The following is a 27,263-nucleotide window of genomic DNA, read 5'->3' as shown; positions in this document are numbered from 1 at the left end:
TATTATGTCATATAAGATGGTGATTTCTAGCCATTTTCTTTTTTATATTTGTATTATAATCAACACCGACACCAATTGAAGGCCTTCAGTAGCCCTCCAGTTAACAAGCTTAAAAACTATTCCTTATTCTCACGGATGCCCATCAATGACATCAAATTCTGGGTGGATGCCCCAAGGCAACAGCTGACTCAAACACTTGATGTCATTCTAATGGCTTATTTTGGATAGAGTTAAAAATGCAAATAGAACACCTCATTAAAACTCAAAGTTCATTTTAGCTGTGCCTCTGATTTACCACTGAGAATTCATCATCCAAAGGAAGGACACAATATTACACATCTTACCTAATTGAAAAGAAAAAATGAAGCAAACAAGTTTCAGCGTTAGTTTTTGTTTTTTAAAGTGTTTAATCTGCAGGCCAATACTGTAGCACTTTTGCTATTTTTCTGGATGGTGTAACCCCAAATAAAACAGACAGAACTGTTTTCAGAGTCCACAATCTGAAGCAAGAAGGGTGGCTCTGACCTGTCCCCTACCAGCCTTCAGGCCATTTCTGAGGCTCTGAAGGGGGTTGAGGGTGGGGCTACCCAGGAAGGTGGAGGGAAATGCAGGTGTAGGGGATGAAGCACATCCCAGGACCTGAATGGTGTGGGCTCCTCAGCAAATCAACTGCATCACAGAACACGGGTAGTATTAGACTTGACTAGCATAGGAAGCATGTTAAGTATAGTTCATTTTTTTATAGCATTATGTCATCATTTCAAATATCCGTTGTGATTTTACGGGTACCAGGGATTAAAAAAACAAAGCAAGCTTTGGCCAAAGTGCTGTACCACATTCTACACTAACTTCTTGACAAATAAAACACACTATTATATATTTTTCTGATTATAAAAGCAATACATACTTACACATTTACTGAGGAAAATTTGAGAAAAGGGCTGATAAACAAAAGAAATGATACCATCAGTAAATTCTAATTTTGTTATAACTTCCTTCCAGCTTTTTCCCCATAAGTACAGATCTTTTACAGAATTGAAATTATACTAGATACTGTTTTTATCCTGCTTCATTAGACAAAACACAGGTTAAGCATCCCTAACTTGCAAACCTGAAATCCAAAAATGCTTACAAATCTGAAACTTTTTGAGTGCTGACATGACACCACAAGTGGAAAATTCCATACCGGATATCATGTTACGGTCAGAGTCAAACTGCAGTCAAAACTTTGCTTTATGCACAAAATTATTCTGAATATTATATAAAATTACCTTTAGACTATACATATAAGGTATGTATGAAACATAAATGAATTTAATGTTTTAGGTCCTATCCCCAAGATAGCTCATTATGTATAATGCAAATATTCCAAAATACAAAAAAGTCCAAAATCCGAAACACTTCTGGTCCAAAGTATTTCAGATAAGGGACATTCAACCTAGTAATATTGTCTAAATATAATAATATATAATGATATTATACTGTCTAAAGGAATAATTTCTGGACATAATAAAACCTACATAAATAGCAGCAATCTCTTTCCCAAAGTTCTAAATGTTATGTTTTAAAAGGAGGCAATCATGGAAAATCATACTGCCTTGCCCCTTGAAACCACACATACTCTCAGCTGTTTTATGTATTTGTAAACACATCCTTGGACATATAGTGGCTTCCAGATTGCTCAATGTTTCCTCTAACGGCTGATCAACCAACGGGTATGATTCATTCACTCATTCAACAAATAAATTTTAACACCTACTATGTGGTAGGCACCAAGTAAAAATGGCCCATAAAACTACTCTAATTGGCCTAATTGATATTTATCAAAGGGAAATTTACTAGACTTAGGTGATAGTTTATATTTCATTCAGCCAAATAGAGCTGGGTTTGAGGCTGCTCTGATCAACACTAGCCTCTCCAACCCACTAGTCTGACACTCATTTCAGTCAGGGTGCACTAGCCCCCTATTCCCTGAACCTGGCCTATTCATTCCCTTTTCTGAGTCCTGTTTATCATTGCCAAGGCCCCATTACCTTCCTTTCTGCTAAGCCACGTTCTATTCAGGAAGCTTTTCTGACCAGCGTCTATAAGCCTTACTCTCAAACGACTGGGGCACCAATCATCCAGAATATTCTTTAAACAACCCTGACTGCCCTGTTCCCAGTGGGTCTGTGCTAAGGATCTGGTTCAGGCACCAATCCCTCGTTTTCTTTATTATTTCCCACAGCTAAACAATAGATGCAATGCATATTACTAGTCCCTTAATCATTCATCTCAGGAACCTCTCTATCTGAATCCAACTCTGAAAAGATTTTTCAAGAAAAGCATTCTACCCTTTCAGTTGCTACTGCCATTTTTTTTTTCTATCCTAATAACCTTGGTTGCTTTCCTGCACTGGATGCCAGCTAAAATAAAGCAGCTTTGAGGTAGTAAAATTTGATTCACTTTACCCATAACTCCTCAGGAAAACATAACTACCTTGCACACAGCAGCCCCTATACTATATCAAGACCTCTGTTTGACTCCATGTCCTGTTTTGAGCACCTCGTGTGTATAATTTTATTCAATCTTCACAGGAACTGCGGTGAGGTATGTACCAAGATGACAATTTCCAATTTAGAGATAAGAAAACTGAGGTTTTGAGAGATTAAGTCATACAGTGAGCCACTGGTGAAGTGAAGATTCAAATCCAGGCAGCTGCCTCCCCATACAAGCCTTTTCTGTGAGTTAACCCATCCACCCTGGCTAATAGTCTTCCTCACTTTTTCTTCCCATGAGGTTGAGGCTAGTGATTCTCACATTTATATCAGCATCAGAATCATGGCAGGGACTTGGTAAAACTATCCTTACTAGGGTGGAACCCAAGAGATTTTGATTCAGGAAGGGGACGAGAGATCTGCATTTTTAGCAGGCACCTCTCCTATCACCTCATTGCTAGGTGATTCTTTTCTTCAGCATATACTTAAAGATATTGCATTGAGCATAAGAGGATCCTACACATCAGAGCAGAGGCTTTTGTAAAATTTGCTAATTACCCATGATCCATCGGGGCTTTAAAAATGGCAGGAAGTTATTGTTTGATGGGTATGGAGCTTCAGCTTAGGATGATGAGAAAGCTTGGGAGAGAGGCAATGGTGACAATTGCAAAACAATGTGAATGTACTTAATGCCACGGAACTGTACACTTTATTTTTTATTTTTTAGAGACATGATCTCATTCAGCTGGGACTACAGATATGCACCACCACACCCAGCTAATTTTTTTTTTAATTTTTTTTTTTTTAGAGACAGGATTTCTCTATGTTGCTCAGGTTGTTCTTAAACTCTTGGCCTCAAGAAATCCTCCTGCCTCAGCCTCCCAAAGTGCTGAGATTACAGGCTTGAGCCACTCCACCTGACCTGTACACTTTAAAATGGTTAAGATGATCAATTTTGTTATGTATATTTTAAAACAATTTCTAAGATGGCAGGATCCTAACCTCTCAGCTGCCTTAGGGAAGGTGTCTCTGACACCCCCTCTTGTTGACCCAGAGAGAAGTGAAGTTTAATCCTAAGGGACCACTTGAGAAAGGGACTACTAAAAGGCAAAAGGTGAAGCACAGTTGGCCCTGTGTGGTCCCTCTTCAGTTTTGAGCTGGCTGTGTACACTCAGATTGAGGGGACAGGGCTGTGCTTGTACGAGTTCCCAAGATACTGCATCACGCCTCATCCCCTGCCTGCCCACTGTGAAACAAACCAATGTCCAGTCCCTAACATAACCCATAGATGTCCACGGATACGGGACAGAGGGAAGAGAGGAGCCCAAAGGATGGTAGGGAAAGAGCCTTCTTCAGGTTTCCAGTGTCAGCTCCCCCGGGGATCATCTACTAGTACTTCAGGCCATTCTGATTTTGGCTCAAATATCATCTCCTTAGAAAGGCTTTGCCTGCTTGAAAGCAGCCCCTCCTCCACACCCATTACTTTCTATAATATTACTCTGCCTGGTTGTCATTTGAGCATGCACCACCACTGGAAATACTTATTACTTATTTCCACACCAGTAACTTGTTTGCCTCCCCGGACTAGAACCAGAACTTCCTGAGAGCTGAGAATATGCTACTTGTGTTTACTGCCCATTCTCAAGGCCTCACTTGAGACATAGTGGGAACCCAATAAGTATTTGTAGAATAAATAAATGAATCAGTCTCATTTGTTTTCTTTTGTATAAAGGGTTCTTTCTACCTCACAAGGTGATTTCTAGGAAGAGTCAAATGAGATCAGATATACCAAAGTGTTGCAAAAGGAAAGGTGTCACATACATGGTAGGGTTATTATTGTGCTTGGCACAGAGTGGGGCGGTTCACAAAACCCTGAGTGCCTTACAAGGCCTCCTTCTGTGACCTTGGCATAGTGATGTGCTCCCTCCTCCCTTCTCCACTCCTCTTAGGTGGAGATTTGTCTGGAATCTAAAAATGACAATGCTCCACTCTGCAGACCATCCAAACAGAATGCAACCAAATTATTACAAGGTGAGGCCTCTCAGAGAGTTTTCTCACTAAGGGGCTCAAATAACAAGATGATACTTATGAAGTCAGGGATCTGCCAGGAGGGCAAACTTACGGGAAGAACACAAAGATGCTTCCTGCCTTGGCTTAGTTGGGCTACGCAAGTATGAATTGAGTGAGTTGCTGGTATATTCCAGGTCCTGGGCTCAGTCCCAAGGATAGAGAGAGAGGTGACTGAGATTGTCACAGTGCAGTGGGGGAGACAGTTACTAAACAGAAAACTCAAAATCAGTGTGGTAAATATGGCCTACACTAGTCAACGAAGGCTTTCTAGAGTGATTGATGCCTAAATGAATTTAAAGTATAAAGGATAGGGGAAAGAGGGGTTGGGGAAGAGTGAGTGGCCAAGGTAAGACACGGAATAGAAAGACTACACAGAGTTTAGGGAGTTCCAAGTAGTGAAAGCTTTGGGTATTTATTGCTGGAGTATCTAGTGTGTTGTGAAAAGGTTGGGGTGCAGGGGAGGGAAGGGGACCAGAAGATGTACCTGGAGAGGTGGGCAGCAGCCACTCTCCCACTGTGGGCTAACTGCAGCACCTCTGTCAGCACTAATGCAGCTGCTGTGCTGCCCTGCCCTGCCAGGTGATGAGGAAGCTGTACTGTCCAGGGTGAGACTGCCTGATGCACAACTTCTCAGGCAATCATGAATTAGTGACGTGGCCGATGTTTTCCGGCATGTGAGGCTGGGAATTCCTTCCCTTGATACCTCTCTCCAGTTTCCCTAAGCCTCACCCCTCCAAACTCAAGTCCTCCCTGTTTGAGCACAGGGAAGTCTAGTTTATCTTTTGAGTGTCACCTGTTTCTACTCCCAGCCAAGCTTGACTTGCCCTGTTGGCTACTGGACCAATGAATGGGCTCATCCTGGGGAGAATTCCATAGGCATGTGACTGAAACTAGAGGCATCAAAAGATAAACCAGAGTTCCCTGTGCTGCAAACAGGAGGACTTGAGTCCGGAGGGGTGAGACCTGGGGAACTGGAGAGAGGTATCAAGGGAAGAAATTCCCAGGCTCACATGCTGGAAAACATTGGCCATGTCACTGATTCACAGTTGCCTAGGAAGTTGTGCACCAGGCAGTCTCACCCCGGGACGGGGCAGCTTCCTCAACACCTGGCAGGGCAGGGCAGCTGATACATCAGTGCTGACAGAGAGGTGCTGCAGTTAGCCCAACATGGAAACTCTTCTGAGCCCTGAGTGAAGGCAGCAGAAATGAACAGAAGGAGTAGAGCCCTGGGGTTTTAGTAAAATGCTTATGCCCAAAATTAGCTCACCTGGTATGATATGATTCAGAGCATGAAAGGCAGGAAAACCAGAGGGAGAGAGGGAGAGAGGAGAGAGAAGAGGGTCCTTCCATTTCTTTTCCCTGCTGTTGTTAACACTGGAGCTGCCTCAATCCCATGCACTTAAAAAAAAAGGAAATGAAGAGGCTAACAGTTGCTCACCTGGGGTTATATTTTCAGGGGCTGCCAAATAAGAATTTTAAACTTTGTATATTCATTTGGATAATATTTGTAAAAAGAAAAATGTTTTCAAATCCAACCCACCCCTCCCCAAATCAATCACTCCAGCTTTGGTCAGGACCTGGGGACAGAGGTGAAAATCCTTATCTCATTAGCACACTCACTTTTCCCATTCCTCCCTATAGCCTCCAGCTCTTCCAGCTTAATTGCACTGAGAGGGTCCTGTTGTGGTTAAGCACAGCAAGTGGCTTCCCTGTCATAAGAGGTGATATGGTTTGGATGTTTGATGTTTGTCCCCTCCAAATCTTATGTTGAAATGTGACCTCCAATGTTGGAGGTGGGGCAGCCTAGTGGGAGATATTGAATTATGGGGTGTATTCTCTATTGAACGGTTTAGTGCCATCCCCTTCGTGATGGTGATTGATGAGTTCTCACTCAGTTAGTTCACACAAGATCTGGCTGTTTAAAAGAGTCTGGAACTGCTGGGCACGGTGGCTCATACCTGTAATCCCAGCACTTTGGGAGGCTGAGGCGGGCGGATCACAAGGCCAGGAGATCAAGACCGTCCTAACATGGTGAAACCCTGTTTCTACTAAAAATACAAAAAAATAGCTGGGCGTGGTGGTGGGTGCCTGTAGTCCCAGCTACTCGGGAGGCTGAGGCAGGAGAATGGTGTGAACCCGGGAGGTTGCAGTGAGCCACAATCACGCCACTGCACTCCAGACTGGGCGACAGAGCAAGACTCCATCTCAAAAAATAAAAAAGAAAGAAAGAAAAGAAAAAAGAAAAAAAAAAGAGTCTGGAACCTCCCCCCTTCTCTGTCTTTTGCTTGCTCTTTGGTAAAGTGACAGGCCTGCTTCCACTTCACCTTCCAGCATAAGTAAAAACTCCAAAGCCTCAGTAAAAGCCAAGCAGATGCCAGTGCCATACTCGTATAGCCTGCAGAACTGTGAGCCAATTAAACTTCTTTTCTTTATAAGTAACCCAGCCTCAGGCATTTCTTTATAGCAATGCAAGAATGACTAACACAGAAAATCAGTATGGAGGACTGGGGCATTGCTATAAAAATACCTGAAAATATGGAAGTGGCTTTGGAAATGGGGAATGGGCAGAGGTTGGAAGAGTTGGAGGGCTCAGAAAAAGACAGAAAGATGGGGGAAAGTTTGCTACTTCTTAGACAGACTGGTTAAATGGTCATGACCAAAATGCTGATAGAAATATGGGCAGCAAAGTCAAGGCTGATGAAGTCTCAGACGGAAATTAGGAAGTTACTGGAACTGCAGTGAAGGTCACTTTGTTATACTCTAGCAAAGAACTTGGCTCCATTGTGTCCAAGTCCTTGGGATCTGTGAAAGTTTGAACTTAAGAATGATGACTTGGGATATCTGGCAGAAGAAATTTCTAAGCAGCAAAGCATTCAAGAGGTAGCCTGACTGCTTCTAATAGCCTATAATCAGGTGTGATCAGTCTAAGGAATGACTTAAAGTTGGAACTTATATTTAAAAGGGAAGCAGAGTATAAAAGTTGGGAAAATTCACAGCCTGGCCATGTGGTACAAAAGAAAAGACTGTTTTCAGGGGAGCAATTAAAAAGGGCTGCAGAGCAACCGCTTGCTAAAGACAATGGCCTGACTAAAAGAGAGCCAAGTGCTAATATCCTAGACAACAGGAAAAAGGCCTTGAAGCATTTCAGATCTTCCAAGCTGCCCCTCCCATCACAGGCTCAGAGGCTAACGAGGTAAGAATGGTTTCAGAGGCCAGACTCTGGACACTCCTGCCATGTTTAGCCTCAGGACACGGCTGCCCTAGCTCCAGCTGTGGCTGAAAAGATTCCATGTACAGCTCAGGCTGCCTCTTCTGAGAGTACAAATTGCCATATGCCCTGGCGGCTTCCATGCAGTGTTAAGTGTGCAGGTGCACAGGATGCAAGTGTGACACAGGCCGGCAGCTTCCCCCTAGATTTCAGAGGATGTATCAGAAAGTCTGGGTACCCAGGCAGAAGCCTGCCACAGAGGCAGAGCCCCCACATAAAGAGACTCTACTAGGGCAGTGCTAAAGGAAATGCAGAGTGGGAGCCCCCACAAAGTGTTTCGTACCTAGTGGAGCAGTGGAAAGCTGGCCGCCACCCTCCAGACCCCAGAATGGTAAAGCCACCAGCAACTTAAACTCTTCAAGCCTGGAAAAGCTACAGACACCAGACTCCAACCTGTGACAGCAGCCACAGGTACTGCACCCTGCAAAGCCATAAAGCACCAGTGTGCTCTGAATGTGGGACATGGAGTCAAGGATTATATTGGAGCCTTAAGGTTTAATGCCTGCCTTGTTTGGTTTCAGACTTGCTTGGGGCCTCTTGCCCCTTTCTTTGGGAAAATTTCTCCCTTTTGGAATGGGAATGCTTACCAAATGCCTGTACCACGATTGTATATTGGAAGTAAATAACTTGTTTTGATCTTATAGACTCATAGGCAGAAGGAGATGAGTCTTAGATGAGGCTTAGGAATTTGTATTTGATGGTGGAATGAGTTAAAACTTTAAGGACTATTAGGAAGGGATGATTATATTTTGCAATATAAGAAGAACATGAGATTTGGGGGGCCAAGGGCAGAATGACATAGTTTGGATGTTTGTGCCCTCCAAATCCCATGTTGAATTGTGACCTCCAATATTAGAGGCGGGACCTAGTGGAAGGTGTTTAGATCATGAGGGTGGATCCCTCATGAATGGCTTAGTGCCATCCCCTTGGTGATGAGTGAGTTCTTACTCCATTAGTTCACATGAGATCTGGTTGTTTGAAAGAGTCTGAGACCTCTCCCTTCTCTGTCTCTTGCCCCCGCTCTTGCCATGTGACATACTGGCTCCTCTTGCCTTCCACGCTGATTGTAAGTTTCTTGAGGCCCTCACCAGAAGCACATGCCAGCACCATGCTTCCTGTGCAGTCTGCAGAATGGTGAGCCAATTAAAATTTCTTTTTAAATTTTTAATAAATTACCCAGCCTCAGTTATTTCTTTATAGCAACTCACAAGTAGACTAACACAGGAGGTCAAAGGTGTGTTACTAGATGACCCCTGGGAGGTGATAGGACCAGGGCGGTAAGGAGCAGTAATGAGAGTTCACCTCTAGCATCCACCCATGTTTCCGCCCTGCAAAATGCATGCACATGGCTCAGCCTCTCTCATCTACTTCCGAGTCCCCAAAAAGAATAGGTCTCCTTCCTCTAAGCCATGGCAGCAACATTAAGAAGCAGCATTTTCTACTTCCTTTCTTCTTATGTGCCTCTCGTTGCCCCAGATAGCTTGTTACCTCCTGGCTTACTATTTACCAAAGTATTCCAGCCTCTGGGGTACTTCAGCAGTCTCCTAGAAGTAAATTCCTGTAGGATGGAGAGATGCAAGGTATATTCTAACAATAGTGGAATGATTAAATAAAACATCATACGTTCACCAGGTGTGATGGCTCATGCCTGTAATCCCAGCACTTTGGGAGGCCGAGGCGGGCAGAGCACTTGAGGTCAGGAGTTCAAGATCAGCCTGGCCAATGTAGTGAAACCCTGTCTTTATTAAAAATGCAAAACTTAGCCAGGTGTGGTGGCACGCACCTGTAATCCCAGTTACTCAGCAGGCTAAGGCAGAAGAATTGCCTGAACCAGGGAGGCGGAGGTTGCAGTGAGCTGAGATCATGCCATTGCACTCCAGCCTGGGCAAAGGAGCGAAACTCCATCTCAAAAACAAACAAAGTAAAATATGGTACATTTGTACCCAGAAAACAGGTTTTATTGTTTTTGTGACTTAGATCCAGATAAAGTTACCTGGAAAGATTTTCAGAGTATATTGTTACTTTTTTTGTTTTGTTTTGTTTTGAGACAGGGTCTCACTCTGTTGTCTAGTCTGGAGTGCAGTGGCACAATCACCGCTCACTGCAGCCTCAAACTCCCAGGCTCAAGCAATCCTCCTACCTCAGCCTCTCATGTAGTTAGGACTATAGGTGTGTGCCACCATGTCCAGATAATTTTTCTTTCTTTTTTTTTTTGTGTGTGTGTAGAGATGGGGGTTTCACTATGTTGCCCAGGCCAGCCTCGAACTCCTGGCCTCAAGCAATCCTCCCACTTTGGCCTGCCAAAGTGCTGGGATTACAGCATAAGCCACCATGACTGGCCGTATTATTAAAAATAAAAATAAACCGAACAAAACATAGTATGAGCTCATTTATAGAAAACAAAAGAAAACCACGTACAAAAACAAAAATATATCTTTATGTGCATGTGCACGTGTGTAACTATGTAAATACACAGAAAAAAGTCTATAAGAATACCCACCAGACCAAATAACTTCAAAAACAAGAAAGGCTTTGATGGGGACTAATAGGGCTTTTATCCTATACGTAGTTTACAATATTAGAAACAAGAATGCATTCACTCTTCTGGAAACACCAGTAGCAAAAAAAAAAAAAAAAGAGAGAGAGAGAGAGAGAATGTATTTGCATATCACTTCTGTAATTAAAAATATAATTTTTTAAACTTGAAATTGTATCAGATTCTTTTTATCCTGTAGAACTTTGCTTTAATGACTTACATACTAGCACCAGAAAGGCAGTGGAACTAGTTCCCACTTGGGCAAGGGTTTGTTTACACTGCTTATCTAAAGTTAGAGCCAACAATGCTAATGATTCTGAATAGCACCAGCCACTCCTTGGCCATCCCCTCCCCTCCCACCCACAGATTCAACTATCACCTCTATGTGGATGACTTCCAAATGCCTCTTTCCAGACACAGCCTTTCCTTGGAGCTACAGTCCTGACTTTCCAACTTCCTCTTCAGTAGAGCCAACACATGATGTACAAAACTAGACTCCTGTCATCCCCCTCTCCCTAATTCAGCTCTTCTGCCTAACTTTCTCCTTCCTTTGAACCGGCACCTCTTTTTTCCCCTAGAAACCCAGAAAGGAAACTTCCTAATCATCTGTAGTCCTCCGTAGTCCTCTTTATCAACACACCCACCCCCAAGTATCCAATTAGCTGTCACATTCTAATGAGTTTTTGAAAAGGTTCTTTCCAACTAATAACTCCCTGTGTTGCCACTGATACCACCTCAATTCAGATCCTTTCCATACATCATCAGGACTAGGAGAATCACCCTAAGTGGTCTCCCTGCTCTTAACTGCTTTGACCCACTAACTAGATGTCCCATTTGGTAAAGGATCAACATTCCAGCCTGCCACAGTCATTTTGAGCCTTCATTCCATCACCTATTGTATTAGCTATTTTCCCAGCTTTGAGTCATTTGCCAATTTGGGAAATATGGCTTTATGCCTTCTCCAAGTATCTGATAAAAAATGTTAAAGTGAGCTGAGACAAGAACAAGGTTCTGACTACAGATCTGTTTCCAAGGAAACCTAGAGCTTAGTACTAAAGAAAGTAAATTAAAAAAAAAAAAAGGTAGCGTTGGATGTTTTTGACACCATCTCATTTATACCTTACAACAATCCCCTTGTAGGAGGTATCGTTACCCCAAATTTTAGAGTCTTTGAAACTGAGGCTGAGAATGGCTAGGTAAACATGTGAAAAAGTGTCACAGTTATTAAATGGTAGACTTGTCATTTGAACTTGTCTGTTGATTCCATAGCTTATGGTTTTTCCACCACACAGTAGAAACCTTTACTGGATCCTTACCTTCTAAAAGATAAAGCACATGTCTCTTAATCTGCACTGAACGTCTTTCACATTCTAGCTCCAAACTTGTCTTTGTAATAATAGATTACACTACATGTCAAACACAGTAATAAGTTTTACATGCTCTATTTCATTTAATCCTCACCACAACCCCATGAAGTAAGCGCTGTGATTACGTCCAATTTACAGATTCAGAAACTGAGGCATAGAGAGATTAAAAATAGCTTAATCTGTAAATCAGAAATTATCTAAAAATAATTTCTTAAGAATAGCTTCATCAAGGTCCACCCAGTTAGAAAACAGCAAAGCTGGATCAAACCTGGGTATGCCTGATTCGAGAGATATTTAGGAGTCAAAATGGACAGGAATTCCCATTTGTACAATCTATCAGCATGTACTTCTTGAGACCTTTATCACATGTTCAATATTGTGTGAGGGCTAGAGATAATAGAAATGAACAACCAACAAAAGTCCCTGGCCTTGGCTTCATAGGGCACATACTCTATTGGGAAAGACAAACATTAGAGGGGAAGGCAGCAGCGTGTCATGACTGGGAAGATGAGGCCTTCAGTGCTAAGAAACCACAGACTCAATCAGGTGAGGGTTTTGGTCTCAGCAAGTGGTTTGATTAAGGTTCTATTCACGATGGGAGATCACAGGAGAAATGGGTTTAGGAAAAGACGCATTCAGTTTGGGACATGAGTTTTGGGGAGATGCTACCCAGCCAACCCGATATGCAGCTTTGGAGCTCAGAAGTGAGAAGTAGGCTGTGGAGAGGCGTGGAATCATTGGTGTAGAGGTGCAACTGCACTCACAGAGGTGGATGTCCTCACCAGACATTTCTTGGTAAAGATGCTGAGAAGTTCAGGTATATGCACCATGTCTCTCTAACTAACTGAAACATCTTTGATGGCAAATCCTGGATATAGAACAAGGAATGCAGTAAACATTCCATTTACAGAACAAACAAAAGTCCTTCATTTCAAAACGAGTAACAAAGCCATAAATCAATAGTAGAGCATTTATGTGAACTAGTTACTCCAGATTAACCTGAATGGCTTCCTCAATACAAGAGTAACCAACGTCCTGGGCATCCTCCCAAGTTTTTGCTAAGTCTTCCCACTGAATAGAACTGGTCACAAGGTGAGCATTTGCTGCCTCTCCTTGTACATTCTAGTCTGATTCCTTGCAATGTGCTAATTCTTCAAATTAAAAATAAATTTCTTCAAAAAGGAAGGAATGAGGATGGAAATGTTTAGCAAAAGAAAACACCAGGTAACAGCAACAGAAGCCTCTTTCCCATGAGTGAAGTTAGAGAGTTTTAACTAAGCCCCTTTAACAAAACGTTGTCAAAATTTACAACTTACAAATGATTCCTCACTTATAATGCTTTGTTCTATCCTTCCATAAATAAATAAATGTCTGAAACTCTGAGAAACAGAGAGTGAGCAATATCTTGTTTCACAAAAGACAGAAAGTGTCAGGTCTTCACCTGCATGGTCATCTGGCTCAGGTAAACTCAGGTGGGCAGTTGCTATGGGGACCTTGCTCACTATTGCCCGCACCAGCCAGCATAGTGCCTAACACAGGAGAGTGACTCCAAATAACTGCTGAATGGATCAGTGACTAACGGATGAGAAAAGATGGTTGAAAAAAAGTCCAAAATTGTGGGCAAAAAGGAGACAAGGATGAGGGGTAACACATAAGTAACAAGAATGTGAAGAAGGCAACCAACCACCTTCTTACATCTTGGGCTCAGATTCTCCTCACTTTCTCCATAAAGACACCCACACAGTAGCTAAATCTTTGGGTCAGTTTCTGAGTCCCATAGGTGCTGTCAAATGCAAACTAAAAGTATTTGACATTTACGTTTTAAGTTTTATACCTGCTTTCTATTTTCCTTTCTATTTGCCTTAGGAACACTTTCTCCCCCCTTAGCTTTCACCTAAACTAAAACTTGACATTGAATTAGACTATTACTAGATTCTAAGGTCATGATTTGGATCAAGCTTCATCTTGCAGGTTTGCTGCTCTGCTATTTAATGTTTTACTCCAGAAAAGGAAGTCCACACTGCGTGTCCAGAATCCTTAAGGATGGTGTCTATCCATCTGATGGTAGAGTTCCAATTCTGCCTGTCTTGAGAGGAACACAAAGAAATGAGAGCATCCTTGCTTACAATTTTTTTTTTTTTTTTTTCAGATGGAGTCTCACTTTGTCGCCCAGGCTGGAGTACAGTGATGCAATCTCGGCTCACTGCAACCTCCACCTCCTGGCTTCAAGCAATTTCCTGCCTCAGCCTCCCAAGTAGCTGGGATTACAGGCGCCCACCACCATGCCCGGCTAACTTTTGTATTGTTAGTAGAGACGGGGTTTCACCACCTTGGTCAGGCTGGTCTTGAACTCCTGACCTTGTGACCCACTTGCCTCAGCCTCCCAAAGTGCTGGGATTACAGGCATGAGTCACCGTGCCCAGCTTATAATTTTTTTAAAAAGGCATTTCATTTTCATCTCACAGAAAGGCCATTTTAGAGGCCACTCTTGATTTAACACCAAAACTTCTTAGAAGAGCACAAGCCCAAATTACCCAATCCATGGTGCACACTTCATTCTTCTTATACTCGCCCACATAAACAGTGTCCCTAGCTCCTTACCACATCTGAAGCTGCACCTGTCACTCTTAGGAAAACACACGGGGTCTCCAGGAATTCAATCTATGCACACTCAGGAGCAGCAAGCTAATTTTAATTCTTGCCTTTGATGACCATGGCTAAAGTAGAGCTAATTTTTTAAGTTCAAAGTAAAATCTAAGTGGCTTCTAGATTAATATCTCTATTTTAGAGATACAACTGATTAACAAACAGACAATGAACTGCCACAGCAGGATTGCAAACATGGTTTAATGATGGGAAATTTGTGAACCTGATAGAACACATCAGTAGGTCAAATGCGAAAAAGCATAAAATCATCTCAAAGATTACCTTTTTGGCATTTGATAAAGTTCAACTCCCTTTCATCTTTTGCTTAAACCCAAGAATACAAAACTACTTCTTCAAAGTAATTTAAACTATTTTAAACCAAAAGCTAACATTATGCCTTCTAGAAAGTATGAAAAGCATTTCCATTAAAATCAGGAATAAAATAAAACAGTCTATTATCCTCATTCAGTTATTAATGTTCTGGAATTTCTGATTTAAAAGAGAAGTAATCATTATTTGTGGGTAATATAATTCCTTACCTAAAGAGTGCAGGAGAATCTACTAAAAAGCTAAGTTGATTAAATAAAAAAATATAAAACCTTTAGAAAACAATGAGTAAGACATAGAACTTCTCCACTATGGACCACTGACCCCATTCATTTCAGAACTGGTACTCCTTGAGTGGTCATCTGCAAGATTTGTGCTCAAATAAACTCTATACTTAATCATATTTTCTGAATCTCATTACTTAAAGTTGACAATCTTCATGATAGAATGTTAAGCAAGGAATCTAGGATCCAAAATTGGGTATGATGTATTTACCATGTGATCCCAATTTTATTCAAAAAAACAAAAGTCCCTGTTCTACCGCTCCCCAGCTAGGTAGCTTAGGACAAATCCATCAGTCTCTTAGGAGACAGGTTCCTTCAACTCCTCCAAAAGCAAGAGGGCCAAGCTTGGACCCTTCTCCTTTCTTCCCCTCAATTTTAAGTATTGGATAACAGCACATAACCAAAAATTAATAAACAAATATAAACAGAAGTATGTCTGTATTAATAATTTAAGATAAAATATAGAATTTTAGTTGTTAAAGCAAACTTAGGTTTTGGATTAAAGATTTTTTAAAAACGAGTATCTCCTAAATAGGTGATATATTTTATATCTGACCACTTAGACAGTGATAGTTCATTAGAAATACATAGCATGGCGAGAAATGAGCACACTCTCCTAACTTCTCTGACTAATTTGATCTAGGCTTGCCTGCCTGCAACAGGAACACCCTCCACCTGTTGTCAGCCATCCCATGACTTGGCATTAGAGACGCCCGGACCATTCTCAGCCAGCAAAAGGCAGTCAAAAGCCTAGATCCAAGAGTGTCACGGGAGAGCATGCAAGGTTGTCTGATGTCTGTGTTGCACTGACGGTGCAGGAAATTGATTTTTGGAGTTCTTTTTGCAAACTTATATAGCTTCTACGCATAGCTCAACAGTTCCCTGCCTTCTTCTCTTAGATTCAAATAATAATTGAGCATGTTTTTTTCACAACTACCTCTAGATTTACCAATCCCTACCACTGTAAATTTTAAAACAGTGCCCAAGCCATGATGAAAGAAAAACCTCAAGCACAGTAAGCCAAACTGGGTTAGAAGCAAATTAGCCTGCTGAGTAGTAGAGAAGTGAATCCACTCAGACCCCGGCAGTTACCCAAACTGCTCAAGCTCTGCTCTGTCATCCAAATTCACTCTGCCTTTGTAGAGGGAAAAGGAATACAATTTCATGCCCAGAGTATTTAGCTTTTGTGAATTTTATCCACTTTTCTGAGATTGACAAAACAGGCTACTAGAGACGGCTTAAGTTCTTCCAGGGAAACATTTCATATGTGAAAAACATGCTCAATCAATGAAATCTGAGTTTGTGTTATTAATAACAACAAATGAATCGAAACTTTCTTTAGAAATGACAGTAACTTGAAACAACTCCTGTGATATCCAAAGTAAGCCATGTTATGTGATATTTTAATCCCAGATTTGTATAGCATGTACTTCGTCACATGTTTCTTTCCCAAATGATTTTTTTCCATTCTCCAGATTTTCCATAGTCAGTAATATTATATAGTTTAAACCTAAAGTGAAGTCATCAAAACAGAGACTCTCCTTATATCTGCCTCTTCCTTCATTCTGAATATAGCAGCCTTACTGTTTTATTATTATTATGTGGCTAGTCCTATAAAGCAATGAAAATACACAAATGCTAGCTGAGTTTTGTTATAGCTCTGAACTTGTGTGCACCCATCATCAGCCCCTCTAAAGGACACCTTTCGTTATTTTTACAAATGGAGCACACTTCCTGGAGGTTACCATACAACCACACAGCCAGCAGTGATGCCACTACTAAGAAGAGATAAGAGGTTTTGGGCAAACATCACTGATGACACTGGCCAGTACTGTTTGACTAATAGCCCTGTCAAGATTAGGCACCCTATCTACGTTTTGTTTTATTTTCCCCAGATATCTTCTTCCTCCCCCATTCAAGCAAGTAGCCCTGTACTCACTGCTTCAGAGGAGGGATATGGGGGGCTGGGAGCAGACCTGTGAGCCTTTTTGGCTTTTGTTTTAAAAACTTAAACCGTAAGAGCACAGAGGAAAGGGTTAAAGGGCATTAAATCTGTATCATAGACCCAATATCGAGCAGAAATAGGGAGAAGACTGGAGCTTTACTCTGACCCTTGCCCCCATTCCAACTCCTACTGGCTGGTAGTCAGGGGAGAAAAGACAAAATGTCTTGTAAGTCCCGAAAGCAGAAGGAACCTCGCTTCCTGGCAGAAGGCAATGAGACCTCAGAGACTTCAGGGCGCTGTGGCTGCTGCACCCATGAGAGGCAGCTCAGTGGCACTGTATATGAAATCACCCACAGACAAGGACAGTGGCTATTTCAGTGGCAGCCAGGGAGAGAGGAAGTAAGACCTGCTGCTGCAACACCACTCAGAGAGCAGTAGAAGGGAACCCCATGAAGATAGGAGGCTAAATTCTTTTCCTGCCATTCAACTGGGAGACTCAGTAGCAACAATAAAAATTATCAAAGAAGCTAATATTTGTTAGAATTCTTATTCTAGACCATGTACAGTTCTAAGCCTCCGACATGAGTTATTTCATTTAATTCTTACAAAACCTATTTGGTAGGTACTACTGTAACCCCTCTATAATGTAAATGAGGATGATTAAGCCCAAATAGGCCAAGTATCTTGCACAAGGTCATGAAGATTATGAGTGGTAGAGGCAGGATATAAATGAACCTAAGCAACCTGACTCCAGATCCCAAACTTATAAAATGAAATGAGGGAAAATACAGAGTTATATTTCTTGTACATCCAAGTCTATGGCAAGTCTATTTAGTTCTTCTCAAACTTGTCTCTTTATGTAACAATAGAGCCCCTGTTTCACGCAAAATCTAAAACAGAGCACCAGTATATAAGACAAATAAGAGCAGGACTACTCGGTAGAAGCCGAAGTAAATGACTGAGATCTTCATTCCCCAGCATCTCCCTCACCCTGCAGAGGCCCCAAACACTCCTGGAACACAGTTTGAAAACCCCTGCTCCAAACCAATATCACTCTGAATTATGTGCTTGAGAGACAAAAGCAGCCCAGCTAGAACACCAACAACAGCCAGCATAATCAAAGGAAAAAGGCAAAATAATCCCTCACTGGCAGTCACAGAGGGCCATTCCAATCTGGGCGCTGACACTAACCAGCTCAAGTCTGAGCACTGGAGGGCCCAGAGGTGGTGGAATTCCAGGCTGGAGCAGAGAGTCAGGAATGAGGCAAATCCAATAAACAGGCAGAGGCGGGAAGCAGAGCCAACAGGGCGCCGGGGCCAGCGGTCTGTGGTGAGCAAGGCGGCTGTAGGAACAGAGGTGGGAGCGAGAGGGAGGCCAGCCCAGGAACCGCTCCCACGGCTTCAGGCTGTCCAGATGCAGTCTAGGAGATGGCAACAGTGAAAACTTACGAGTATTTCAATAACCAGTGTTCTGGGGAAGAAACAAACAACTACATTGCCCTCTTTCTCTCCAATTCCAACATTGCATTTTCCCCACGAACAGTCACGTACCGTTCAGTGGCTGATAGCGTCAGACTCAACAGCCAGAAATGCCTGCCTTTGGGAGTAGTTTGGGTGACAGTTAAGAGTGCCAGAATGCTTGGACTCACATCCCAGATCTGCTGCATACTAGCTGTGTGACATTGGGCAAGTTACTTAACCTCTCAGTGCCTCAGTTTCCTCATCTGTGACATGCAGATAACAAAAGTACCTACCTCAGAAAGTGATTATGGGGATTAAACAAGTTAGTACCTATAAAGTGCTTAGAACAATACCTAGTACAAAGCTCTCACTAAATGCTAGCTATTATCATTCTCTGATTTTTATAGCTTTCTTCTCACTCCGACTGCTTCCCTCTTTATTCTTCTATGCTGTATTAGTTTCCTACAGCTGCTGTGACAAATGACCATAAACTTAGTAGTTTAAATAATAGCAATGTGCTACCCTACAGTTCTGGAGGTCAGAAGTCTAAAATGGGTTAGTAGGGCTACATTCCTTCCAGAGGCTCTAGGAAAGAACTCATTTTCTCTCCTTTTCCAGCTTCTAGAGGCTTGGCTCATGACCCCTTCCTCACATCACTCCTGTCTCCCTCTTCTAAGTATACTCAAGATTAGTCAGAGCTAATCATCCGGGATCATCTCAAGAGCTTTAATTTAATCACATCTGTAAAAGCCCCTTTTGTCATGTAAAGTAACATATTCACAGGTTCCAGGCATTCAGACTTGGACATCTTTGGGAGATCATGATCTAGCCTACCATCTATACCTCCCCAAAGCCTAACATTGCAGACTGGAAAGACTTGAGGAGCCCTGGGGGAAGAAACATTAGTTTCTTGATGTTAGTTAGCTAATATTAGTAGCTAATTTTGAGCACTCAGGAGGTGCCTGTCTCCATGCAAAGTGTTTTAGGTGAACTATCTCACTGTGGCCTCAAAGCAACCCTGTACAATTACTATTGCTATTTTACGCAAAGGTCAGTTGCTCCTCCAAGGTTGTACTATGTAAACCCCAGGGAAATTTGATTCTAGAGAATCTTGAATTGACAAATAGAGTGTCCAGGCTCCATACCTTAAGCCATGATAACTGGATTCGGGGAGTTGGGTGGGGAAAGATCATTAAGGGCCTCAGAGATTGTGCCACAAGAGGTACACATGCCCCTGGCTGCAAAGAGACAGGGGGTCCTGCAGAGGCCATGCTAAACTACACACAAAAGGTCAAATGTCTAGAACATCTCCTCCTACTCAAAGGAGAAACCTTGGGGTTACTCAATAATTTCTTCAAAGGCAGGTTTGGACTAAAAATCTAAGAAGAGATCACTGGGGCTTCCCATTACTTGGGGAGGGGAAATGAAAAGTCCATTCTTGCCCCCAGACCAGCCTTGCAGTTCCAGTCAAACTCCCACAAGAAAAGAGGAATTCACAGTTTCCCTAGAAAGACTTCTGACTGAGTCAGATTGATGCAGACCCTCTGAAAACATGCCAGGAAGGCTTACAATCCTGGTAGTCCACCAAATGGCCCCTGCCTGTAACAGTTGATCTACACTAGGACCAAACTGCCGGCCACCCTCCACCCCACAACAGTTATGAATATGTAAGTCCCCACGTGCCAAAGATTTCAACAGGAGCCCAATGGTTTCACCAGCACCCACCTCTTTTCCTATCAGTTCTTACACAGTGAATGCTCAAAAGCAAGTGTGGCTGACACCGGGTGGAAAGGGGCAAGCTAAACAATTGCTAAGCACATCTATTACGGTGGTTGAACCATCCACAGCATTTCAAAACCTCAACTGCTAAACAATTTAGCCAGATCACTATGTGAAACTTTCTAATGAGCTGAGTTAAAGCTATTAGGTTTCACCTAGTCAAAAAACAAAAAACAAACAAACAAAAAAAGATGGTTATTTGTTTTGGGTCATGAACCCAGAGGTTAATGTAGGCTAGCACAGTGGTCAAGAGAACAGACTCTGGAGACAGCCCACTTTGAGTGGTTCCTGACACTAGCACTTCCTTGCTGTGACTTTACACAAGTCACTTGACCTTTCGTCGCTTCAGTTTTCCCATCTTCAAAATGGGCATAATCATGGAAGTCCACACTCCCTAATCCAAATTCTGAGCAGCCAGCCAACTGTGATTCAGAAGCTTTATGGATTTTGTAACGGTAAAAGTGCATATGCCATATATTACATAACACCTCCAATGGTATCTGCAGCAAATAAAACATGCCCATAATTTCTGAAGTAAAAATGTACATGTAGTTCTCACCAAGTGAGAAAAATAAAGACTGTCATAACCTCACATCAGTTCAGACCAAGTTTTGTAGCCAAATTTATGAAAACCACAGTTTTCAGAGCTTTTTTGATTTTGGAAATACAGGTAAGGGATAAGATCTCTCACACTGACTGCCTAATATATAAAAATTAAATGAGTTAATTGATAAAAGTGCTTGGAGTGGTGCCTGGCATGTAGTAGGCACCATAGTGTTACCAACAACCACTTCTATTATTTTCATGTAAAATTTGGAAGCTTTAAAGTTATGACTAAATTTCATTTGGAAACCAGTACACTTTGGAGATTAATAGGTATTACCCCTTTGAAACAATCCTCTAGGGAAGGATTTTCTGAGATGGTGAAAATGTTCTATATCTGCACTGTCCAATACAGTGGCCACTAGCTGCAATGTAGCTTTCAAGCACTTGAAATATGGCTGGTTAATTTCATTTAACTAATTTCAATTCAAATGTAAATAGCCATATGTGGCTAGTGACTACCATATTGGACAATGCAGCCTCCGAGGGCTTGGTTCCCAATCTGGCCCATAAAAATCTATTCAAGCCATAACACAGATGAATTATAGCCTCCGTAAAAACCCTGCATTCTGCATCCAGGGAGCAGAGAGGAACACAAGACGCTAGAAAGAGTTCTGCCCTTCTTTGTAGGCCACATGGTCGGCCTATAACAAAATGCATCTTTGATATCTTCTTCCTCTCTTTCTTCACTCCCTACTCCTCCATCTCCAACTCTCCTCTTTGGGCCTTACATAATTAAATCACACGCTTCCCTAAAACCCTATCAGAACCTTCCAGCCCTCCTCCAGAAGCACCATACTCCCCAATCACCTGTCTTCCCTCCCCTCAACCAAACCCCTACTTGCTCAATGCCACACATCTCAACTGAACGTTGGGAGGAAAGCAACTTCAGCAAACAAATTCACACTCTAAGCTGCTTCTACTGCTTTTGGCTTTTTCTCTGCTTCTGAACCCAGAAGCTCTGTTTTGTTGTTCTTCCACCGCAGAAGTAGTTCCAGCAGAGAGAGAAGGCATTAGGACCATAGCAACTGTCCTGTATAGACACCTGTCAGTCAGGCGTGTGGAACACACACGCACGCACACACACGTGCAGCACAGCCTCACTCTGTACAAATCCCTCCTCTTGCCTAGGCATGGGAAACATCCCCTGCTGCCTACTTTAGAAAACGCTTCCACCATACACAGTAGTTTTTCAATCTTCTTTTATTCATTTAGAAAGTTACAGGTAACAAATTGCACATCAAACGATTTTTTTTTTTTTTTTTGAATATACAACAAAAGCCCAGCGAAGAATGTGACTAAGAACGGTTGTAAATAGAAAAAGAAAACCAACTGCCTTCATTGGAATCTAGCTTCTAACCCACTGGAGTATGGAATTTTTAATGACAGGTCAAACTTGGAGCACATCCCAGGAGTTTATGTTACTAAGAGGACTGGAAGAATGTCCCTCCAGTTCAATCTCACCTCTTACCTGGTCCCAAGGCATGAACCAAAGATGATTATTAGACAAGGCTCCCAGGTATAAAAGGAATTTCCCCCATGGGGCTGTAAATAAAGGATAGTGTTAATGGTAAACATTATACATTCCTCTAGCTCCTTTCAATTATATTGTCTCCTTCTCCAAAGTAGATATTTATGTTGTAAAACCAAAATCTTAAGATTTAATACTGGCCCACAATTATCTCCAAAGAGTCTTCTAGGTGCAAGCATTTTGCCATGAAAGCCACAGCAAATACCTTTAGTAGGGAAAATGAGACATCTACATAAATAACTCTCAGAAGGTGGAGAGCAGAAAGGGCCCTGGAGAAAAAATCCTGCAGGAATCAGAGCAGGCGGAGTTTGGCTGTTTCAGGAAAAGCCGCACAACACCAGCAAAACACAGTTTGAAGGATGGTTAGACTTTAGAGTGGTGGATGTGGGAGAAGATGTGCCATCATATGGTTTAGAAGACTACACCATGAGACATTCTTCAGAAAAGTATTCATGAAGACATAGATGCATGCAGTAACCTAGAGATAGTCCACCTCTCTCCTCAATGACAACTGGGCACCTGTACAAGCATCGATGGGGTCACCTGCTTCCACCTCCCAAGTCAGGCTCTCAAAAATTCTCCCTACGGGGGTCAAGCATTCTCGGCCACAGTAGCGCCCATTCTGTGGCAGTGGCCCTGCCTTACCTCTTCGGGGGTATAAGAAATATGAAAACACACCAATCCTGCAGAGATCTAAAAGACCTACAGGCAAATTTTGCATAATGCAACTGAAATTATGACCTTCGTGCAAATAACTTTTCGAAGAGTGAAAAGTTTTAAGTGAATCCTACTTAACATGTATTCAGGGAACTCACTATTTAAAATGACACTGATTAATCACTAAATGAGTCTTACACTGAATAATTGGTTAAGTCGGCTGAACCAAGTGTCTCATGGCTTCAATACAGAGCAAGGGGGCGAAAGCTCCCACAAATTTACGCTGTGCACCTAACATTCGCCACGACAGAAGACTTCTTGCTCTAGTGTTATTTATTACTGTGGCATTAAAGGACTTGAAGGAAAAGCTAGCTATTCTTCTAGTTACCAGTTAGAGCGGGACCAGGTCCAATATTGTATTTTCTAGGACTTGATGTACACAAATCTCTCCAGGAACAATCTCTTGAGCACTTTCCTTGAAATACTGCTGCTAAGCACTGCCACAAAAAGAGCTTATGATTTTCTTTGCACTGGCCACCTCCACACCGCACTCACAACACGGAGGGGTGACCTGAGGCAGACGTCTGGAGTGAAGGTACTGGCAGGGTGTCTTTTAGCCCCTGCGAGGGCGGCCTGCATGCCCTGGGGTACCACCCGCCTTGGGTCCCCCGGGAGGGCGAGGACACTCTTCCGCCCAGGTACGCGGGGTCGGGCTGCTCCCTTCGGCGGGTCGACTGCCTTGGGAGAGAACGAGCCCATCCTTCCCCTTCTCCAGTCCTCAGGAACCAAGTTACAGAGTCGCTTCCTCACCTCTTCGCTCCTGGCGAGTTTCGCCGGCGTCCCCAAGCGCTAAGTCTCTCTGGGACCCGCCGTCCGCGCGCCTGTCGCTAGCGGCGCCGGGTGTCCCAGCTACTGTGTGTCAGCTGCAGAGCCGATGCCCAGGAACGCGCAGGAGCCAGGCAAGTGCCCGAGAGGCAGATCCCGGGAGGCAGAGCCCGGGCGCGCCGCCGCTGCCCCTCCCGCCGCCCGCCGCGTTGCCCACGTTGCCCAGCGTTACCGTGTGGACCCGCGCAGTTCCCAGTCCGCGCCCGCCGAGCTGTGCGCGCTGCCCGGACGGCGGCGGCTGCGCGGGCGGCAGCGGGGCCCCCGCCCTGGGCCGGGCTTTCCCAGAACTCGCCCGCCCCGGGTGAGAGGCCGCTAGCGCCGCCGCGGGCGGCCGAGCGGCCGGGGGAGCGGCCTGTGCCGGGCCCGCCCCCGGCTCCCGCCGTGCGGGGAAGGCGGGCGCTGAGCGAGGACCCGGCCGCCTCCCCCGAGCTGGCTGCTGGCGGCGCGACCCCTTCCCAGACCCCTGACCCTGGCCCCTAGGAGCCATCCTTTCTGGCGGGAGCCAGAGAGAGCGCTCTTGGGGCGCCCGGCTCCGGGAAGGGCGGGAACTCTGCACACCTCAGGCAGCGGGAATGTACTCTCACACTACCCCAGGGAACCATCCCTGGTTGACAGATACGGAAACTGAGTCTCACGGCAGATAAATGACACGATCAAGGTCTCTGTAGTAGATGGCAGCACCAAGTCTCGAATCTGTTCTGTCACTCGTTCATTTAATACATATTCATTGAGCCCCATCAATGTGCCCAGCGTTGTGCCAGGCTCCGGAAATACTCCTTTTGCTGGTAATGCGGGGCCATCCAGGCCTGCGGACTCCTAATCCAGTACTCTTTCATTGCTCAAGCACACCTGAAGATCTTAACAGCTAGAAACCATAGGCTCTGCACAGAACCTCCTTAGCCGCTGGAGCGGCTTTTATGAGTCTTACGAGAGCCAAGGACCTGGAAAAAAATCAAATCATCCTCCTCCTCCCTTTCCCCTAAACCTGTTCCTCCTGCCTCTACCTGTTCTAATGGAAGACCCTTCCCTAGGCCTGACCTCTTCTCCTACATCTGATCAGGACCCATTCCTGTGGCCCATATCGCCTCCGACTGTCCTCTCCCTTGGACCATATCAATTCTTCAAACCACCTCTGTATTATTCTTCCTCTTTTACAACTTTAATCTATGCAGAAACATTCATTGGCTCCCTATTGCCCTCCAGACTAACTCCCCATGGCTGTAGTAACCCAGCATGCCCTGGCTAATAAGGATCACCCAACAGAATGTCTCTCCCACTCCAGCTCTGTACCTGAACTTAAGCTGAGCCTTCTACCTGGAGCATCACCGCCTCCTCCCACACACTTTCCTCCTGCTCATGTTTGACCCTTTCTTTCCGGTCCCTCTTAAAAGTGATCTCCCCTTCTTGGATGCTCCAGAACACAGGAGAGGTTGGAGCAAGAATGCACAGGAGGCCCAAAGAATCCTGCTGTTAAGAAAAATCTGCCTGTCTGGTCCTTAAACTGTCTTGCTGTTTTCTCACCACTAGGACTTTAATGAAAACTAACATGACTGCCTCCCTGGAGAGCTGATTTCAGAAAGGTCTCTGCAGAGGGCTCTAAAGAAATTCTTTGTTCCTTGAGATCTTGGGATTTTACCACTAGGACAATGAGAAGTGGTAATTCACTCAATCCCTGAGGCTATGTTATCCTGAACAAGTAAATAAAGGGCTGAGGAAAGAGGTAGAATCACTGACAATAAACAAGGTAGGCTATTTATTTAATATACAGTATTATATTATGGTTTTATTATTCATTTAATGACCGAATAATATCAAACTTCATCCATCACCTGGCACCCCCAAAGACTTTTTTTTTTTTTAATTTGGCACGTGGGAATAGATAGCTACAAACCGGTAGATGCACAAGCGGTTAACATTGAATCCTTCAAATGAGTCATTGCGTGATTAGTAAGCAAGGCAAATCTAGGTCTGTTGTGCAGGAAAGTTATCCAAGTGTGATAATCATTGTGGCCCCATCCCTAGAAAGGGGCGCCTTCCTCAAATCTTTGCAAAGAGAGCAGGTCCAGATCAGTGTCCTTTGCTCGCCCCATGGCTCCCTCTCTAAATGAGACTGGAGGGAAGTCGTGTCCCCGAGGCTGCCTCACCGCATTGGAATGTCTGAGCTAACAGTACTTCCAGAGTGTTCACTGCTCCTCTGAACAGCACTGCCCAGACTTTCTGGAGATTTTAATTCACTCCCCAACCTCGCCAACAGTTGCACACAAGGTGCCTTTTTTACACCCTGCTCTCTGTTCAGTGAAACACACAGACCATCTCAGGGGAACAATGGCTCCATTCAAGACTTTTTCAGAAGTGCACCATCTAACCTCCACTCTGTGGGCTGCTGCCAGCCATTATCTAGAGGAAGAAAGACTGTCAGATAAAGCGCCTGAGAATTGGGAAAGCACTGGATCATTTCCATGGAAAATTCAGCTTCAGTAAACTAAGTTATGCATCTCTTTATACAAGACCATTCTGCATAGACAACAACAACAGCCCCAAGAAACAATGCTGTGGAGACTTTATTTCAATAGAGTGCATCTATGTTTGAAATTTCAGAAGAAAGCACACGTCTTTTGAGCTTATTACATTACATAACGGTCTCCAGTCAATGGAAATTGATTTAAATACATGATAAACATAGAGATTAGGGAATTTAAGTAGTAAAATTATTTTAAGAAACGGAACCATCTTCCCTCTTTCTTTCTGCCTCCCCTATCCTGTAATTTTCAGAAAGGAGGTGGGGGCAGTGGTCTCTGACTTCATGGTGGTGGCTGCCAACAGGAGGCCCCACACCCTCTACTGCACATATTACAGAAGAAGGATTGGCGCTTTGCCACACTCAACAAGCCGGCCATCAGTTAACCCATTCATAAACAAACCATTAGGTTGGGAACTGAGTAGTCAGTGTGGGCGCCATTGACTAATGCATTGATCTTTGTTAAACAGCTGCTGATCGTCAAACAGAGGAATTTGCCAACAGACATCTGGGTAGCACAAAGGCCAAGGAAGGACTGAAGGAACAAGCCAGACCTTAGCTTTTCCAGTTGCCGTTTCCTCCCTTTCGAAGTCACTGTATCAAACTGTGCTGGACTTACTAGCTGTCTGCAAATAGACTAGTGTGTTCAGACGGTGAGCAGAGAGTCAAAAACACGCTTCCTAGAGTTGTCTTGTATGTGAGGTTAGATGTCCTAAGGCAGTTGAGGTTGATGAAAAACAACCAGCTTGTTAAAGCAGTAGGTACCTCTACCTGTATGGCATGGTTAGAAGTGAGGGTCCCCAGGGAATAGTAAGCAAAGCAGGGAAAGATGATCCTAAACATCCTCTCTCAGTGCAGCCGGTGTTAGGGGAACAGAATTTGGTGTAGGACCACTTGAGTTGGACGCTCA

The 27,263-nt window shown here is 43.6% G+C and overlaps 1 protein-coding gene across 2 annotated transcripts in view; it reads right to left on the bottom strand.

The window, feature by feature from the left end:
- PLCE1 (phospholipase C epsilon 1) overlaps positions 1-24,003 on the bottom strand; it is a 358,406-nt gene extending 334,403 nt beyond the window's left edge. For both annotated transcript variants that reach the window (XM_025396381.1, XM_025396382.1), the window contains exon 1: positions 23,761-24,003. The gene's annotated coding sequence lies outside the window, so the exon portion shown is untranslated. The remainder of the gene's footprint in view (positions 1-23,760) is intronic.
- Between the last annotated feature and the right edge of the window lie 3,260 nt (positions 24,004-27,263).

The sequence above is a fragment of the Theropithecus gelada genome, chromosome 9 (genome assembly GCF_003255815.1).
Source record: "Theropithecus gelada isolate Dixy chromosome 9, Tgel_1.0, whole genome shotgun sequence".
Lineage (NCBI taxonomy): Eukaryota > Metazoa > Chordata > Mammalia > Primates > Cercopithecidae > Theropithecus > Theropithecus gelada.
Note: the sequence above shows the minus strand (reverse complement) of the source record. Positions and strands in the feature narration are given on the sequence as shown.